We start from the raw sequence: 18,018 nt of genomic DNA, 5'->3' as shown, positions 1-18,018 counted from the left end.
TATAAAGTGAAACGCGAAATTGTCTTGTAAACGCGTCACCAAAACACGGACAGTTTTGAAACTTGATAGCGGCACTTGCATTCATTAGAATACCATCTTTAGTTCTGATATATATATATCATTATATGTAGTTTGTTTCTTTCTTTTATTTTTTGAATCTTTTGTTGAGTAGGTTTGAGAGCCATGGTTTTGGGGAAATCGACCCTCTGGTTCCAACAGATTCGAACCTGTTGAATTATGCTATCAGGAAATTGAACGTGATGTGAAATAATATCAACGCTAGGATATTCTACCTGCTCATATTACTAGATAAAATATAGCAAAGGCATAGTTCGTGTACTTCTCTTCTATCTTCCTTGTCTTTTTTTGTTTTTTTTTTTGCGAACAGCTTTCTCTGGAAGGGTATTGAAGCAAGAACGTATCTTTGGCTCGCGCACTCTAAGTTACTTAAACATCATCATGGTTTTCCGGTTCCTGTCCTTTCGACGTAGTACTAGTTTTACAATCCCGTCTAACCCCTTCACCTTCATTTACCCTTCATCGACACCCGACAAGCGTCCGCTGCATTAACGTTGTTGTAGCTTCAGCACACTCGACACGTCCCAGAATCGAAGTACGCTTGGTCGGAAACACGGTTGGTTGCTGCGACCCCAGAGACACTTACACATACACACACGCAGAAGAACAAAAACAAAAGAAGGTTAGTGGGGTTTCGAAGTGGAGCACTGCTGCGGTAGCCGTCGCAGTAACCGTCACACGTAGCCGTCACTGTGAATGCTAATCGTCCAGCTCTGCGCTCTTGTTACACGAGCCGGGATGAGCCCCAGTAAGAAATCACACCCAGAGAAAACAATAATTTTATGCTTTTCGAGGCTATCTCTTTTTATCTGTTAGATCTAAGGTAGAGTATTGCTTCAATCTAGGATCAGGTAGGTTTCCTCAGGATATGCTGATTTTTTACATATTTATTGTACAGTTATTTTTAAAATTTAAATGGCGTAAAAGTGGCGTTGCGGCAGTATAACTTCCATTCTAGTAAATGAAGTTGTCGAGCTTGTTTAAATACAATATAATACCCTCCAGGCCCATATAGATCAGATAAGCACGAAGGTCCGGGGAGCTTTAGAATTTAAAAGCAGCCAAGTAGAGCTTAGTAATGCGAAACAAGTAGAGCTAACAAAGCCTAAACAGGAATATTTATAGAAAAGGCAGAGAAAATAGATCCGTTCAGTATTGCGTTCAGGTTTATATGAAAGTGGCAGCTGTCACTTCCCTGTTACACTACTGTCCGTCCGTCCGTCCGTCCGTCCGTCCGTCCGTCCGTCCGTCCGTCCGTCCATCCGTCCATCCGTCCATCCATCCATCCATCCATCCATCCATCCATCCATCCATCTATCTATCTATCTATCTATCTATCTATCTATCTATCTATCTATCTATCTATCTATCTATCTATCTATCTATCTATCTATCTATCTATCTATCTATCTATCTAGCTAGCTAGCTAGCTAGCTAGCTGGCTGGCTGGCTATCTGGCTGGCTGGCTGGCTGGCTATACCTGCGCATGGGAATAAATACAGAATTTACATCTTTCTCGGAGATACGGAACATCATGAAGACGCGTATGATCGCGAGTGCTATCCGCGCCTACTAAGACAGCGCGTGAATGATGCTGCGTTTAGTCGCACCGCACTATTTCATGCTTCAGGCTTGAAGGTAACTTTTTATGTGCCACATATTGAGCAACGCAAAGCTGAAACGGGAATAGGAATATTTTCATGGTGGTCCATAATTCTCTCATTGACACCATTGTTCTGGATACAATATTCATGAAGCTCATAAATTAATAATGAGTAATTATGTAGTTAGGTGAAATGCAAAAAATAGTCTTGGCAAAAAGACGCTACCTTAGTTCTGTCTAGCTACGTGGCACTTGCATATTTTTTTTAAATCTTTGCACAAGTTAAGTGGCACATATAGAATGTAACCTCACACTCAATGTTGTCAACGCACAAGTATGTAATAATGGACCGCTTTTTGCAATAGTTATTTTTCAGCCGTTATTTTCATTTATTATCACCCAACCCGCCGAGTGGCCCATCCCGGCGATAACAGAGCGTGGCTTCGTGCAAGCCAATGACGAGATACCAGCAAAAAATATAGAACATGAAAATAGTATCCACAAAATGAGGCCGCGGGGTGAGAAAAATACGCATTGACAGTGTTTCTGCTCGACCCAGTTACTGGAGGGCCCTAGGGGCCAGACTGTGTCTGTACACTAGGGAGGGCCGCCGAAAGAGTCGGGCCTCAGTGAGCTGCTAGCCAAGACAGCTGCGATCACGAGTGCTGAATAAGATTGAAACGCGCCCTGTCTCCAGTTTCTCCGGGATCCAAGAAAGGCTTTCGCGGAGGGAGAACTAGATACGATGACGTTGTTGCTCTGTGCCGATGGTCTAGACAGCTGTCCTGACCAGTGAGCGAGCAGGGCACATTGTCTGTGAATAGGCGTGTCGCTGCTAATTTCCTCCGCGTTGCATGCTTTTAGCGACAGCGCAATAGCATAATCACAAGTTCCAGTCAGTGCAGAGATATGCCTGTCTCTCTTTTTCTTATCTTTCATTTTAAGTAGCATATCACCAATGTCGGCTGCAGCTCGATTACCTCCCTCACCTTTCGGAATAGTCAGTCAACCAAATGTTTATAAAAAGTATGTCCAACTACAACGGAATGCATGCATGTATTATTATTATTATTATTATTATTATTATTATTATTATTATTATTATTATTATTATTATTATTATTATTATTATTATTGTTATTATTATTATTATTTGTTTTGGAAACATATATACACTTGACAGGAAAGGGCAAGCGAGGAGCAGGCTGGCAACTGCCACTGGGAGGGCACAACGCCTGCCTACACTTCAGAAAGAAGGAGACAGAAACAAAGAAACAGAAGATAGGAAAAAGGGGAGCAAAGAGGAAATAAATAGAAAGATGGCAAATCTCAAAGAACAAAGCAGAACACACACAGTAGGGCTGGCAACTGTATACGTCACGCTAATAAAGAATGTAAAAAAAGAAGAAATAGTATCTGGGGTCTCATCATCTGAAATCCGAAATAAGCTACAAACGTGAACCTAAGTTAGTTACTTCTATAGAAAAATAAGGAGAGCGCAATGACCCTGATCGCGTCGGGACGCCCAACCACTGGGGTACAAATATTCGTCGAGTCTCCTACACACCAGACCAAGGAGATTAGCCCCTCATTAGCGACGTGCGCTGCGCAATGAAAGCGGGCTTCTCCAATATCAGGTGCTGAAGTGTCTCGCAGCAACCGCAAGACGTATACGATGAACTGGCCACACGTCCTTGTCGGTATAAACGCTCGCACATGTTCAAACAGCCAACCAATTAGGTTGAGTATTTCTCCTCTAGTGCGACGAGGCAAGCCTCAACCGCGAACACGGGGCGGGAACGTTCTATTTGCGACACGCTGGTCTGGACGCTGCTTGGTTAGGTGGCGACGATTCAGCAGACGAGTGTCATCAAGCTTCCACATAATTACAGGGTAGACACAGTCATTATGAGCGCAAGTTGAAGCCAGCTGCTCAGCCTCTTCATTTCTGGCGATCCCTACGTGTGAAGGTATCCATTGGGCAACGAGATACCCCATGTGATGTAAGTTTGTTTGCAGAGTCAGTGATACTGCGCACAACTGGACAATCAATTTGCCTGCGTTGTAATCTACTAAAGACGGCGCGGGAGTCCGTAAATATGGCAATCTTCAATGCGGTTAGCTCCTCTCGCACGTATTTCAGTGCAAAATTAATCGTTGCTAGCTCCACAGTTGTATATGGGGTATGGGACTGATGGGGTATCTGAAATATGCGTCGTACTTGAGTCGAATGGCAGAAAACATCTGCAGAGGAGCCTTGACCGTGGCTGTGTACAGACGCATCAGTGAATACTTGAAGATAATCTAAAAATCTTTCTAACAAGTGCGGCTGAGCCAATGCAACGAAAACGAGAGAAAAAATGCAGGCACAAAAAAAGGCATTGAGCATATTAAAAGAAAAAGCACAATAACAGAAGACAATAATGAGAACAAACCAATAAACTTGGACAAAACTCAAGAGAAAAAGAAATTTTAATAAAAAGAATGGTCCGGCAGTTTCTGTTGCAAAGTTAATTTGATAATCCCGACCACAAGACAGAGGAGAAGACTTACACCATGTGGGAAAGCAACTAACTCAGCTACAACAATGGCGAGCAAAGCAGACCTATGGCAGACGCTGTCCTAGAGTAGAAGTGCATTTGATACGGCCATCACGGACGTTTGAGAATGGAATTTCAAATATATATATATATATATATATATATATATATATATATATATATATATATATATATATATATATATATATATATATATATATATAACTCAAACCCTTCAGATCTATATGGACTCTAGGGCCAGTCCTTTCCTTCCACCAAGGTTTGTGGAAGTAAATCACTTTATTTACTTACCGACATTGCGACGCTCACAACAAAACAACGATGTCTAATGAATCATATCGAGACCAACAAAATAAGTGTCATACAGACTTTATATTGTACTCAGATTTGAGTTTTGACTATAGACGCTTTCATCGTGGAGAACGACCGGCAGCGGCGGCTTAGCGGCTATGGTGTTGCGCTGTTAAGCACGAGGTCGCGGAATCAAATCCCGGCCACGGCGGCTGCATTTCGATTGGGGCGAAAGGCATAAAGGCACGTGCCCGTGCATTGGGGGCACGTTAGAGGTCCCCAAGTAGACAAAATTTATCCAGAGACCGCCATTACGGTGTGGCTTTTAATCAAATTGTGGGTTTGGCACGTAAAACTCCAGAATTCAATTCACCTCTGGGAGAACGAGAGCCTCATCTTTGGAGTGTGGCGCGGGAGTACAAAGGCACGCGTGGTAGCTTCTGCAATGGTTTTACGCGGTGATTTACGGCAATTACCAGGAAGTTCTCGTTAAAACGGTCTATATGAGAGGCAGCAGCGCGGATTTGTCTATTCTCCCGGATGCTCTTATGCGGAATCCGAGGTATGATTCAACTGAGAAGTTCGGGGCAGGTAAGGATACCATTAAAAAGTCTGAACAGAAACGTAAGGCCAGTGCGATTGTATCTGTGATGGTGCGATGATAAGGTAACAGTGCTAGAGCAAAATTAAATGTAAGTGTGAGTTGAGCAATGATGTCATATATTTAAAAAGCTTTCTTAGCCCGTGCAATGATGTCAATGTGGAATTTCGAGATGCCATTTGAGAATGTCGGTGCCTACTAAAGTTAAAGAAGACAGATGGATGCTCATAGAACGTTAGCAAAGGTGTTGTAGGTGAAATTCCCTTTCCAGTCAGCAGACAGAAGCGAGAGAGTGCCAACCCTGCACTGCGCGACGTTTATGGTTTGCAGACAAGTTTATGATGTCATCAGAGAATATGGGAAGATCATTGATGACAACGGCTTTGAACAATGGAACAGAATTCGCAGTATAGGTTAATGGAATAATTGCTGTTCGCGAGTGAGTCCCAGCTTTGGTTTTAGAAGCATTAAAGGTGAATCTATTCTCTTTATATTATTGCGATAGCAATTATACGGCATGCTCGAGGCACATTCACGGCCTCGGCTTCAATGCGCCGCCACCGCTGTCATGTTCATCCCGCCGACGGCGCACGCGCAGATCGCGCGCGGAGAGTTAAGTCTCCAGATACGCGTAGTGCGTTTGGATGCACAAACGACGAAGTGAACACACGATCAACTGCATACGCTCAATGGCCGCGGTGGCGCTGCAGCGGCTGCATTCTGCCTTCCGCTGCTGGCACGACCGTTGGGCTGACGCACTAGCGTCCCTGCCGAGCTGCTGTGTGTATGCTCTGGTGTAAGCGCTAAACGTCAAGCTAGCCATTATCTAATATTTCACTGGACGCTGACAAACGCCGACGGATCGCGTTCGGTCTCATCTCGTGCGCCACTGAGGTGCGATGCCTGCAATCGCCACTGGCGGCGCTCGTCCCACGAGCGTTGTGAGACGCCTGGTAGCTGCCAGGGCCGCTGTTCCTTCTGAGCAGGAGTTGCATTGCGTGCTGCGTCGTGACAACAAGTACCCCACACCCCTCCAATCTTACCGCGCAATTGTTAGAACACCGAGTTCAAGCAAAACGCTAAACCAGGGTCTTTCTCTAAACCTTGCTATCGCGGTCATCTATTGACGCTTCGGACGCAACTGCCAAAATTTTTAAGTTATCGAGATACAGGAGGAAGAAAAAATTCCGGATAGCTCAAGAAACATCATTAATGAAAATAAAAAAAAGCAAAGAGTGGCTCTAATACCGACGCCTTGTAAGAAGATGTTTGATCATTAACGCAAACGTAACATGATTATTGGGAAGACAGCTGTGCAGAATAGCTACATAGAATAAACCCAAAACTGCGTAAGCACAACCAGAAGCAGTGTGTAGCTGACCACGCCAAAATCTCTCGCAATTTGCGTTGTCAACTTGCCCCCTTTGAAGCACTGACGTGGGACCTGCCTCATAAAACTGGCGAGATCGGTGATTGTTGGGCGACGAGGGAGAAATCCATGTTCATTCGTGACCAAAGAGCTTTTGACACATAAAAACAACGTATCGGGAAAACTGAAGTAACTGGGTGCAATTTGTGCACTCTCGCACTCACGCACACACCCGCACACAGCAATGTGTGACGGGTGAAAGATCGGAGGGGGGGGCTACCGCTTTCCCATGAGGGCGCAATGCAAAAAACGCACGTGCACCGTGCAGTGGGTGCATGTTAACTAACGCCAGCTAGTCAAAATTATTCCGAAGATCCCCACTACAGCGTGCCTAATAATCATATATCGCGGTTTCGGCACGTAAAACTTAAGACTTTAATTAGATATTGAAGTTTTACAACCCCTGAGATTGACCTAATGACATGATACGGGCTATTTTTCATATGTGAAGAAAAGCTAAATTATGTAGTTGTCATGTATAGATGTCAATATCGGGGCAAAAGTGCCAGCACAGAGTATTTACAATGGATGAAAATGTGCCTTCCTGGCCGCAGGATAAAGACGGTTTCATACTCTTATGGCATTGCTGATGAACCTCTTCTCTATCAAACAAACAAAAAAGCATTACCGTATTTTCGGTTTATAAGCCGCGGTTTTTTGTCTAAAATTTTCGTCCATCCATCTCACACTGGGTCATCGGAGGATATTTTGGAGAATTTAAGCTTGTAGTTGCGAATGTGTCTGCGCATACCATTCAAAACATTCTCCATAAACTGACTTGCTCATCACCACCAACCATGTCAGTAACCAGAGACCATTCGACGGGGGCAAACGATTTGCATAGACCAAAGTAGTCACCACGCCTAAAAGCTAAGCGAGGGGATTTCCAACGCCGAGGAAGTTATCCCTAGTGACGGATGACGGTGATTCCGACACAGAATGGAAATGTCACAGCGCGAGTCATGTAGAACTTGCGCATTTGACAGACAAAGGTCTAAAGCGTTACCTCAGCGATTGGCCATCAAGTTACCCTCCAAAAGGGAAATAAAGGTCAGGAAGTCCAAAGCCAGGCCACACTTGCTATCGACATTATAATTGTAAATACATGTTAGAGTGCACCCATTTGTGCCAGGAGTATTGAAACCTCTAAAAAATATTCTCTCGTTACTACAGGATGATATCATACTTTCAATGGAAAACATTACATCATGAAACAAAACTGAGGGATTACATGGCAGTACCTAAAAAGATTCGTTCAACTGCAGCGTCTCACGGCGTGCAAGGTTGATTTCTAGCCAAATCGACTTCTCTAAAGATTCTATACCTCGGCGCTGTCAGTGAAATGTCAACAGCAATACTTAGAAAAATAGAAACATCCAGGTTTCAAGGCCACAATGACAAGAACAAACAACAGCTGATTTTGCTTTCTGTTTAAAATCTATATCTCAGCCACGAGCAACGTTATAGGAAAGGTCCAGGAATACTCGGGATATATTAATAGGCCGTGTAATGGTTGGGGTCGGGCATGAAATAGATGGTAGCTGGCCCATGCCGTCGTTCAACTGCTCCACGCTGAGGACGTTGTTGAAGGGAGAGACTTGTTCTTATCGAGAAGGAGGAATATGGGATTTATTTACAATATCTACATGAGAACGTTACAGTTCATCAGTCTAGCATGACTGAAAGAGAATGCACGCCCAGCCGCCGCGCCACGGCTGCTTATAAACACTCTGTCCTCCCTAGATCCCTAGGTGAGGGAAAACGGCCGTTCAACCTTCGACCGATTCGGAGCGTCCAAAGTCATCGTAGCCGACCCGCCTTTGAAGGGGAGGGTTTACACACTCACTTCCGCACAGGTTTCACTCACCACACCAAGGTGAGAGGGTTTTCGCAGACACGGGTCTTGCCCCGAGCAGGCGTCTCTTGGTCCCAGAGTTGACCCCGCAGACAGTGGCCGCCGCGTCTGTCCATTGGCTGACGACTTCTAAGACCCGTGAGACGATGCCACAAAACACCTCGTTACAGGAATTCCCCCGCTCCAAACAAACCTTGACGGTGACGGCGAATCCACTAGCAATACCAGGTCCGCCGACTGCGTCTAGACTACGAGCAATAAAAACAGCGCTAAACGACAGGACGAGTGAAGGGACACAGACAACAGCGCTGACTAACAACCAAAGTGTCTTTATTCTTTCAGTCAGCATATATATGCTCTGCCGCTATCTGAAACCACAGAATCAACAGAATTGCGCATGCGCAGGGGAATTGCAATTAATGCGATAGGAAGGCAATCTTTTTCGGAAGGACAGGAATAGAAGGGAGGCTTACACATGCTTCGCCATTAACGTGAATGTGGCAAGCTTCGTAAATAAGGCGTGCGCGGTCATCGCGGTATTTTGACAAGTAGGTCACACCTTCGAAAGATGGCTTGCAGCCGCATTCATTGCAATGCAGTGACAACTGACTATCTTTTGCTCGTTTTTGAAATTTGTTTGAGTGCTCGCGTATGCGGTCATTGGTGCACCGTCCCGTTTGGCTGATATAAAAACGCTTGCATGAAAGGGGAATCTTATACACCACACAGTCACAACAGTCACCAACAAACCTCGGTCTGTGCTGCTTTTTACAACTTTTTTTGTTCTTCTTGCTTACCCCATTGACTTGGTGGCACAGGCTACTTAACTTATTCTTGGCAGTGAACAGCAACCTGACGCCTGCCCTGCTGACAACCTTTTTGAGATTGTACGCAACCTGGTGCACATATGGTACAACCGCAACCATTTGTCGTGAGCGATTCTCAGATAGAGCAGGTGCCGACTGCTTTCCTTTAAGGTTCGTTGCAAGGCTTTCAGCGATGCTGGTGAAAAGCGGTACCGGGAAACCTGCGAGCTTCAGCCTGGCTACTTGCTTTTCGAAGCTTACATCCATTTGGTGGTCACAAGACCGGATGAGGGCCGCCTTGATGCAGGATCTTGCTATACCGCGCTTGACTATCTTTGAGTGCGCGGACGAAAATGGGAGAAGGCTCTTATGAGACCGAGGGGCGTAACCCCAACGTACATGATCGCTTGAGAACGTTAGCTCCAAGTCTAAGAAACCAAGCTTGTTGTCTGACGGATGCTCCATGGTCAATTCAAAAGAATCTAAAACTATGCGGAACAAGTAAAATATTACTGCAGCAGCAGGCTGCGCGTCAGTAGTGTTAGTATTGTGAAAAATTAAAAAGTCATCGACGTAACGCATCACTTTTACAGTGCTTGTCTGGCTGAGCTTAGTTATAAGATTGCGGTCATAGCTGGCTAATAAAATGTCACTAAGAACAGGGGCTATACATGAACCGATGCACACACCTTTCTTCTGTATGAAAAGCATATCCTCCATTGAAACGAAAGTGGAAAGCATATAAAACCTTAAAAGCTCTAAAAACTTGTCGACGTTGATACCACATGCATTCTGAAACCTAAGAACACCATATTTGTCAATGCAATGGCCGACTTCAATGCATACGTCTTCTTGAGGCAAGGAGTAATACAAGTCCTTGATGTCCACGGAAAAGGCTCGGACAGCCTTTGGACATTCCTCACGGAGGAAGGTGGAGACAGTACCTGGCATCTTTATGAGGAAGGGGTCATCGATGTCGAGGAGGCACAGAAACCTTTGCAGGAACACTCTCACTTGTCGTTGCCAGGTTCCGCGCTCAGAAACATTGGCCCGAAACGGACACAGTTCCTTGTGCGTCTTGGCGCTGAAAAACACAGAAAGACTGGTTCCATTGCAGGCCTTTATGGAGGAGGCCAGCTTGGAGAGTCCGGCTTTTTCGCAGAGCTGAACAGCCTTTGTTTTGACCTTCGCAGGAGCCACTCCATGCACTTCCTGCACCAGCATCGCTGAAAGCCTTGCAACGAACCTTAAAGGAAAGCAGTCGGCACCTGCTCTATCTGAGAATCGCTCACGACAAATGGTTGCGGTTGTACCATATGTGCACCAGGTTGCGTACAATCTCAAAAAGGTTGTCAGCAGGGCAGGCGTCAGGTTACTGTTCACTGCCAAGAATAAGTTAAGTAGCCTGTGCAACCAAGTCAATCGGGCAAGCAAGAACAACAAAAAAAGTTGTAACAAGCAGCACAGACCGAGGTTTGTTGGTGACTGTTGTGACTGTGTGGTGTATAAGATTCCCCTTTCATGCAAGCGTTTTTATATCAGCCAAACGGGATGGTGCACCAATGACCGCATACGCGAGCACTCAAACAAATTTCAAAAACGAGCAAAAGATAGTCAGTTGTCACTGCATTGCAATGAATGCGGCTGCAAGCCATCTTTCGAAGGTGTGACCTACTTGTCAAAATACCGCGATGACCGCGCACGCCTTATTTACGAAGCTTGCCACATTCACGTTAATGGCGAAGCATGTGTAAGCCTCCCTTCTATTCCTGTCCTTCCGAAGAAGATTGCCTTCCTATCGCATTAATTGCAATCCCCCTGCGCATGCCCAATACTGTTGATTCTGTGGTTTCAGATAGCGGCGGAGCATATATATGCTGACTGAAAGAATAAAGACACTTTGGTTGTTAGTCAGCGCTGTTGTCTGTGTCCCTTCACTCGTCCTGTCGTTTAGCGCTATTTTTATTGCTCGTAGTCTAGACGCAGTCGGCGGACCAGGTATTGCTAGCGGATTCGCCGTCACCGTCAAGGTTTGTTTGGAGCGGGGGAACTCCGGGAACGAGGTGTTTTTAGGCATCGTCTCACGGGTCTTAGAAGTCGTCAGCCAATGGACAGACGCGGCGGCCACTGTCTGCGGGGTCAACTCTGGGGCCAAGAGACGCCTGCTCGGGGCAAGACCCGTGTCTGCGAAAACCCTCTCACCTTGGTGTGGTCAGTGAAACCTGTGCGGAAATGAGTGTGTAAGCCCTCCCCCTCAAAGACGGGTCGGTTACGATGACTTTGGACGCTCCGAATTGGTCGACTGTTGAACGGCCGTTTTTCCTCACCTAGGGATCTAGGGAGGACAGAGTGTTTATAAGCAGCCGTGGCGCGGCTGCTGGGTGTGCATTATCTTTCAGTCATGCTAGGCGGACGAACTATAACGTTCTCATGTAGATACTGTAAATAAATCCCATATTCCTCCTTCTCGATAAGAACAAGTCTCTCCCTTCAACAACGTCCTCAGCGTGGATGAGTTGGACGACGGCATGGGCCAGCTACCATCTATTTCATGCCCGACCCCGACCACTACACGGCCTATTAAAATATCCCGAGTATTCCTGGACCTTTCCTATAACGTTGCTCGTGGCTGAGATATAGATTTGGAACAGAAAGCAAAATCAGCTGGTTGGTTATATAATAATGGTTATATATAAAATGGTTATATAATAATATAATAATGGTTGGTTATATTCCGCACATTTCTCTATCACCTGATTGATAGTGTGAATATGATCTATTGTTGAGTAGCCTTTACGGAATCCCGCCTGCTCCTTTGGTTGACGGACGTCTAAGGTGTTCCTCATTCTATTTCCAATTACCTTAGTAAATACTTTGTAGGCAACGGACAGTAAGCTGATCGGTCTATAATTTTTCAAGTCTTTGGCGTCCCCTTTCTTATGGATTAGGATTATGTTAGCGTTCTTCCAAGATTCCGGTACGCTCGAGGTCAAGAGGCATTGTGTATACAGGGTGGCCAGTTTTTCTAGAACAATCTGCCCACCGTCCTTCAACAAATCTGCTGTTACCTGATCCTCCCCAGCTGCCTTCCCCCTTTGCATAGCTCCCAAGGCTTTCCTTACTTCTTCCGGCGTTACTTGTGGGATTTCGAATTCCTCTAGACTATTCTCTCTTCCATTATCATCGTAGGTGCCACTCGTACTGTATAAATCTCTATAGAACTCCTCAGCCACTTGAACTATCTCATCCATATTAGTAATGATATTGCCGGCTTTGTCTTAACGCATACATCTGATTCTTGCCAATTCCTAGTTTCTTCTTCTCTGCGTTTAGGCTTCCTCCGTTCCTGAGAGCTTGTTCAATTCTATCCATATTATACTTCCTCATGTCAGCTGTCTTACGCTTGTTGATTAACTTCGAAAGTTCTGCCAGTTCTATTCTAGCTGTAGGGTTAGAGGCTTTCATACATTGGCGTTTCTTGATCAGATCTTTCGTCTCCTGCGATAGCTTACTGGTATCCTGTCTAACGGAGTTACCGCCGACTTCTATTGCACACTCCTTAATGATGCCCACAAGATTGTCGTTCATTGCTTCAACACTAAGGTCCTCTTCCTGAGTTAAAGCCGAATACCTGTTCTGTAGCTTGATCTGGAATGCCTCTATTTTCCCTCTTACCGCTAACTCATTGATCGGCTTCTTATGTACCAGTTTCTTCCGTTCCCTCCTCGGGTCTAGGCTAATTCGAGTTCTTACCATCCTATGGTCACTGCAGCGCATCTTACCGTGCACGTCCACATCTTGTATGATGCCAGGGTTAGCGCAGAGTATGAAGTCTATTTCATTTCTAGTCTCGCCGTTCGGGCTCCTCCACGTCCACTTTCGGCGATCCCGCTTGCGGAAGAAGGTATTCATTATCCGCATATTATTCTGTTCCGCAAACTCTACTAATGATTCTCCCCTGCTATTCCTAGTGCCTATGCCATATTCCCCCACTGCCTTGTCTCCAGCCTGCTGCTTGCCTACCTTGGCATTGAAATCGCCCATCAGTATACTGTATTTTGTTTTCACTCTACCCCTCGCCGATTCCACGTCTTCATAGAAGCTTTCGACTTCCTGGTCATCATGAGTGGATGTAGGGGCGTAGACCTGTACAACCTTCATTTTGTACCTCTTATTAAGTTTCACAAGACATGCCACCCTCTCGTTAATGCTATAGAATTCCTGTATGTTACCAGCTATATTTTTATTAATCAGGAATCCGACTCCTAGTTCTCGTCTCTCCGCTAAGCCCCGGTAGCACAGGACGTGCCCGCTTCTTAGCCCTGTATATGCTTCTTTTGGCCTCCTAACTTCACTGAGCCCTATTATATCCCATGTACTGCCCTCTAATCCTTCCAATAGCACTGCTAGACTCGCCTCACTAGATAACGTTCTAGCGTTAAACGTTGCCAGGTTCATACTCCAATGGCGGCCTGTCCGGAGCCATTTTGGCGACCGGAGGGTCTTTAGCGTCCACCCGCGCGAGAGATGCGGGCGTTTTCTGCATTACGCCCTCCAACGAAATGCGACCGCCGCGGCCGGGATTTGATCCTGCGACCTCGTGCTTAGCAGCGCAGCACCATAGCCGCTAAGCCACCGCGGCGGGTGAAGGCATTCGTGACGAATATTGGCTCTATACCGCGTCGTGCGCAATTGCGTCTCAGTTGCACTTCTGAAAATAATGTGCCCCAGGCATCCGCAGGCTTTGTTCCAACGAGATCGTTTTCGAGATGAAATTTTGCGGTTAGTGTCCTTACACGTTCTTCCGTTTAACTTAAGTATTCCCTAAAGCAAGAGTGTTTTTTTTTACATTATATTTTTTAACGGAGTTAGAAATGGTAGCTGTCCCCAGCAAACGAAGACAACAACTCAATAGTTTATTTTTATTTTAATTATTTCGGAGCCGCACACTATACGGCGTCTTTCAAAGTTCCAGTTGTTACTCCGGTACGCTGAACACGAACGTCATTTGCCGTACTGACGCCCGGGTGAGTCAAACGTCTGCCGACCTAAAGCCGCCTGCAGTTTCAAAACTACTGTCGCGTATATGTCAGACCATGCGCGTGCGCACTGAAGCACGTTCGCAGCTTCGGTGCACCGCCTCCCCACATTTGTAACTGTCGCGGCCAAGCGTCGACCGCACGCTATGTCAGAGCTTTACAATGGCGATAGCCTATGAAACCGACAGTCGTACGCGCAGGCGCACAAGGCGTTCTCTAGTGCAAGTCAGCAGTTCCCTTTAAGACGACCACGCCCTACCATATAGTGTCTGAGCAGGCCAACTAAAAACAAAAGAGTTACGCTCCCTTGATCCTCACCGGCGTTTCTCACTCGTAAAATTGCTAGGCCCTTGGACGTCAACAAAAAGGCAGCGAAAAGCACTGAAAGCACTCGAACAATTTCTTTTTCGAATACACAGGCATCCTTAACGAATACAAGACGCCGTACTGAATAGTAACACAAGCTAACTACAACTTGCTTCCATTATTTGTATTTATGAGAGCTCGTATATTACTTGTTATGCTCTTTTGCATTCTGTGCTGAAGCTCACTTTTGACTGTCATATCTCTGACAGTGCATTATTTTATGACTGTGTATTTCTCATCTGTTTACCTGCTCGTCACAGACTGCGTCGCGGCCACGTGTATGTGTTGGTGACTCTGTTTATGAAGTCGGTTTGGCGCGACATACCTTCAGCTTTCATATGGCAGCCCTGCGGATGCGCCTGGAAATCTGAAGGGAAAAAAAATGTAATCAGCCCGAACGGGGCTTGCACGCTCAAGGTGCTTCCTCCTGAAGGGAACAGCTTATAGTAAACGACGTTCGCAGTAGAGAATGCTTTGTGTGCCTGTGCGTACTACTGCCGGTCGGTCTCTCCGATTATCGCCATAGTTAGGTGCTGACATAGCGTGGGGTCGGCGCTCGCGCGATTTAGTTAAAAATGCGAGAGAGCGCACTAACTTCGCTCCTTACAAAGTTCCACCTGCACTCTTGCTGACCGTAAAGCTTTTCAGATATGATTATTGGCCTAGTTGGTATTTGATGAAAGACATCACCCGTCGGTCGTCAACGTTTCAATTCCTTTTTTTTTCGTGTGCCTTCTTATCAGTAAATACAGGTTTTGCTTCGATGTAGCTGCTCCCCTTCCTGACTGCCGCTGCTACGCCAATCGCTTGTATGTAAATGGTATCCGAAATATATTTCAAACTATTGTCTACAAAATTACAAGCTGCTCCACACGTGCTGTTCCATACATGACCATACCTTGATCATCACGGTGGTCACTGGTAACCGCAACGCTTTTTCTTAAGCCGTACACTTATAAATGCCTGCCGGCATACATGACTACACGATTGGGCATGTAGTCTAAACTTCTCTCCTGCTGTGAATGACGCCAATCGACACTGTCATGAGCTGTTTCTGTTGCTTTCATTTGTCGCGGCAAGCGGCACCTGCAAATCTCTAAAAAGAAAACGAAAGTAAGCTCCACACTGAACATCGAAATGTCAAAGGGTCAAAACAGCATTCCTGCTATTAAATAAACGTCAGAACATGAGAGAAAGTATAAATACAAATCTTCGAGCGCAACTAGTTTCAAGCCTAGATATAGCATAAGACATTTGAGAGTGTGTCCGGCAACGTGGCAAATGAACTATTACGACCCCTCCGTACTGATTTGGCCGAAAGGATAATTCTCAAACCAGCTTCACATGTCGCACCTGCTGAGACTAAAAACTTCCCTGCGAAATATACTAGTTGCTTATATTGAAGCTGGGCTTGTATTCCACGCATACGTTCTTCGCGTCTGTCACAGCCCTCCCCTAAACAATTCGCCGAGCAGATACGTCGCCTCTTACCGACTGAAACCGACGTTGCGCACCGACATCAGTGCCCGTACCTCGAGCCAGCGAGAGTTATCAGTGTCAACCTGCCACAGTGTTAACAACAGAGAAAAATGAATAAAGACAGGCTGAGCGAGCGGAAACAGAGAAGGGAAGAGGAAAGAGGAAACAGCGCTGAGGACACCGCGAGGGGCCAGTCCGGGCCTGCGGTGCTCGCGATTGGTTGCTCGCGCCGCTGACGTTACGGAAACAGAAGGCGGGAGTGAAAGAAGGAACTTATACGGGTTCGCTCGGGGAGAAAAATGGATTTGTACCCCACCTGTTGCGGGTAGTGAGGAATGTGCGCCGTATTCGGGCGTAGTCGAAGATGCGCTATCAAGTGACTCTCAGACCAACACGAGAGAGAAAGGCGAAAGGAAAATTCAAAACGCTCTCAAGCATGTCCATTTAAAACTGTATAGTGGATGCGTATTGCTCCCAGGTAGCCTTTATTGCTGTTACTTTTCGAAACTGTCTACCTTGTTCCGGACATCATTTCAGTCAGCTACGGGAATGCAAATACGAAAGATAAACTCGACAGAACGTCAACTGCTTTCAGGAGCGTCTATTACGGTGAGTGCATAACTGTGGTATCGTTTTTGTTTCTCATCGGTGGATGATTAGAGATTAAAAAAAAGCAATCAGGTTCGCTACTCGATGATGCCAGGGACCTGCTCACTTCAGCGAGAGTGCTTGCTCTGAGATGTTGCATACGCTGTTGGTTTTGTCTTGCACTTAACTGATTATACTGTAGACGCCAACGCGTGAAACTCTTCAAATTATTAATAATAATAAATTACTTTGTATTCCCTTATCCCACGTCCACCAACTTAAACTCTTTGCACGATTGTATTCAGCCATCTTGAGAATTATTGAAGGAAAGCCTGTGGACGATAGCTTCCCACCAGACTGGACTTGTCTATATATAGTGCTCGCACTCGGCATGTGATGTGCCTTCCTGTTGCTGTTCTCTTATTTTTAACTTTTTTTCTCCCAACTTCAAGCGAATGGGCATGGGGTCCTTTTCAGAAGACATTTAATACCCCTTTGCACTTTGTGTGTGATGTTTATAGACGTTTACAATCATGTAACAATATGAATAGTTTCCAACACTCTCACCTATGTTAGCACCAATGAACGACTCCAAACATCGCGTGCAAACGGATAAGCATGTGCACGAAGGGAATTAATGCTCTTTACTCCATTGCCACAATGCCGAAACAGGCATACCCGTCTAAGCATTTGTTTGCAGGAAAGAGTGTTTTGTCAGCGTGAATTTTACATGTGAGCCTACCTTGAGCCACACGAGGCGCTTTATTCAAACCAAGAAGTGGCACCGAGCCAAAGATGAAAGCATTAATATTCTTCTCTACGGGCATGGATGGCAGTTTAACGAGTAGCACAGAGTTATAGCAATGCGTCTTTTAAAATAATTCAGAACACTACTGCCTAAATGGCCCGTGGTTCTCCTGGTTTTCTCTACCGCAAAATTTCGCCATGTATGGTGCGCTCGTCATGTCGTCACAAGTAAGAAACTCATTGACGTTATGCGCATACCGACTTCCTCGCTGGCAAAGTGTGAGAACCTGTATCCGTGAGGTCGATGTTCGAGCTCCCGGGGATAAATAGCGGCCGGTAGACGTAGATTTTCGACGCAATTGCCGGAATTCTGCAAGGGAAGGTTGAATTCCGACGAGCAGGTGCCGCACCATGTTTACTCGGACGCTACGACTTGACATCTGACCCTGCTTTCACTCACTGATGAAAGACCATTGTCACAACAAATGGATTTACAATACCTTACCTCACAAGTCCGTCGCGGCAAGCAACGAATGCACTGTTAAAAGGCAATAAAGAGTTATTGCATTTCGCCG

General features: G+C 45.7%; 1 protein-coding gene across 1 annotated transcript in view; it reads left to right on the top strand.

The window, feature by feature from the left end:
* The window catches only part of LOC126531178 (membrane-associated transporter protein-like), a 74,130-nt gene that overhangs the window by 283 nt on the left and 55,829 nt on the right, over positions 1-18,018 (top strand). The gene's annotated exons all lie outside the window — the stretch shown is intronic.

The sequence above is a fragment of the Dermacentor andersoni genome, chromosome 5, assembly GCF_023375885.2.
Source record: "Dermacentor andersoni chromosome 5, qqDerAnde1_hic_scaffold, whole genome shotgun sequence".
NCBI classification, from domain to species: domain Eukaryota; kingdom Metazoa; phylum Arthropoda; class Arachnida; order Ixodida; family Ixodidae; genus Dermacentor; species Dermacentor andersoni.
This window is presented reverse-complemented; position numbering and strand designations above follow the sequence as displayed.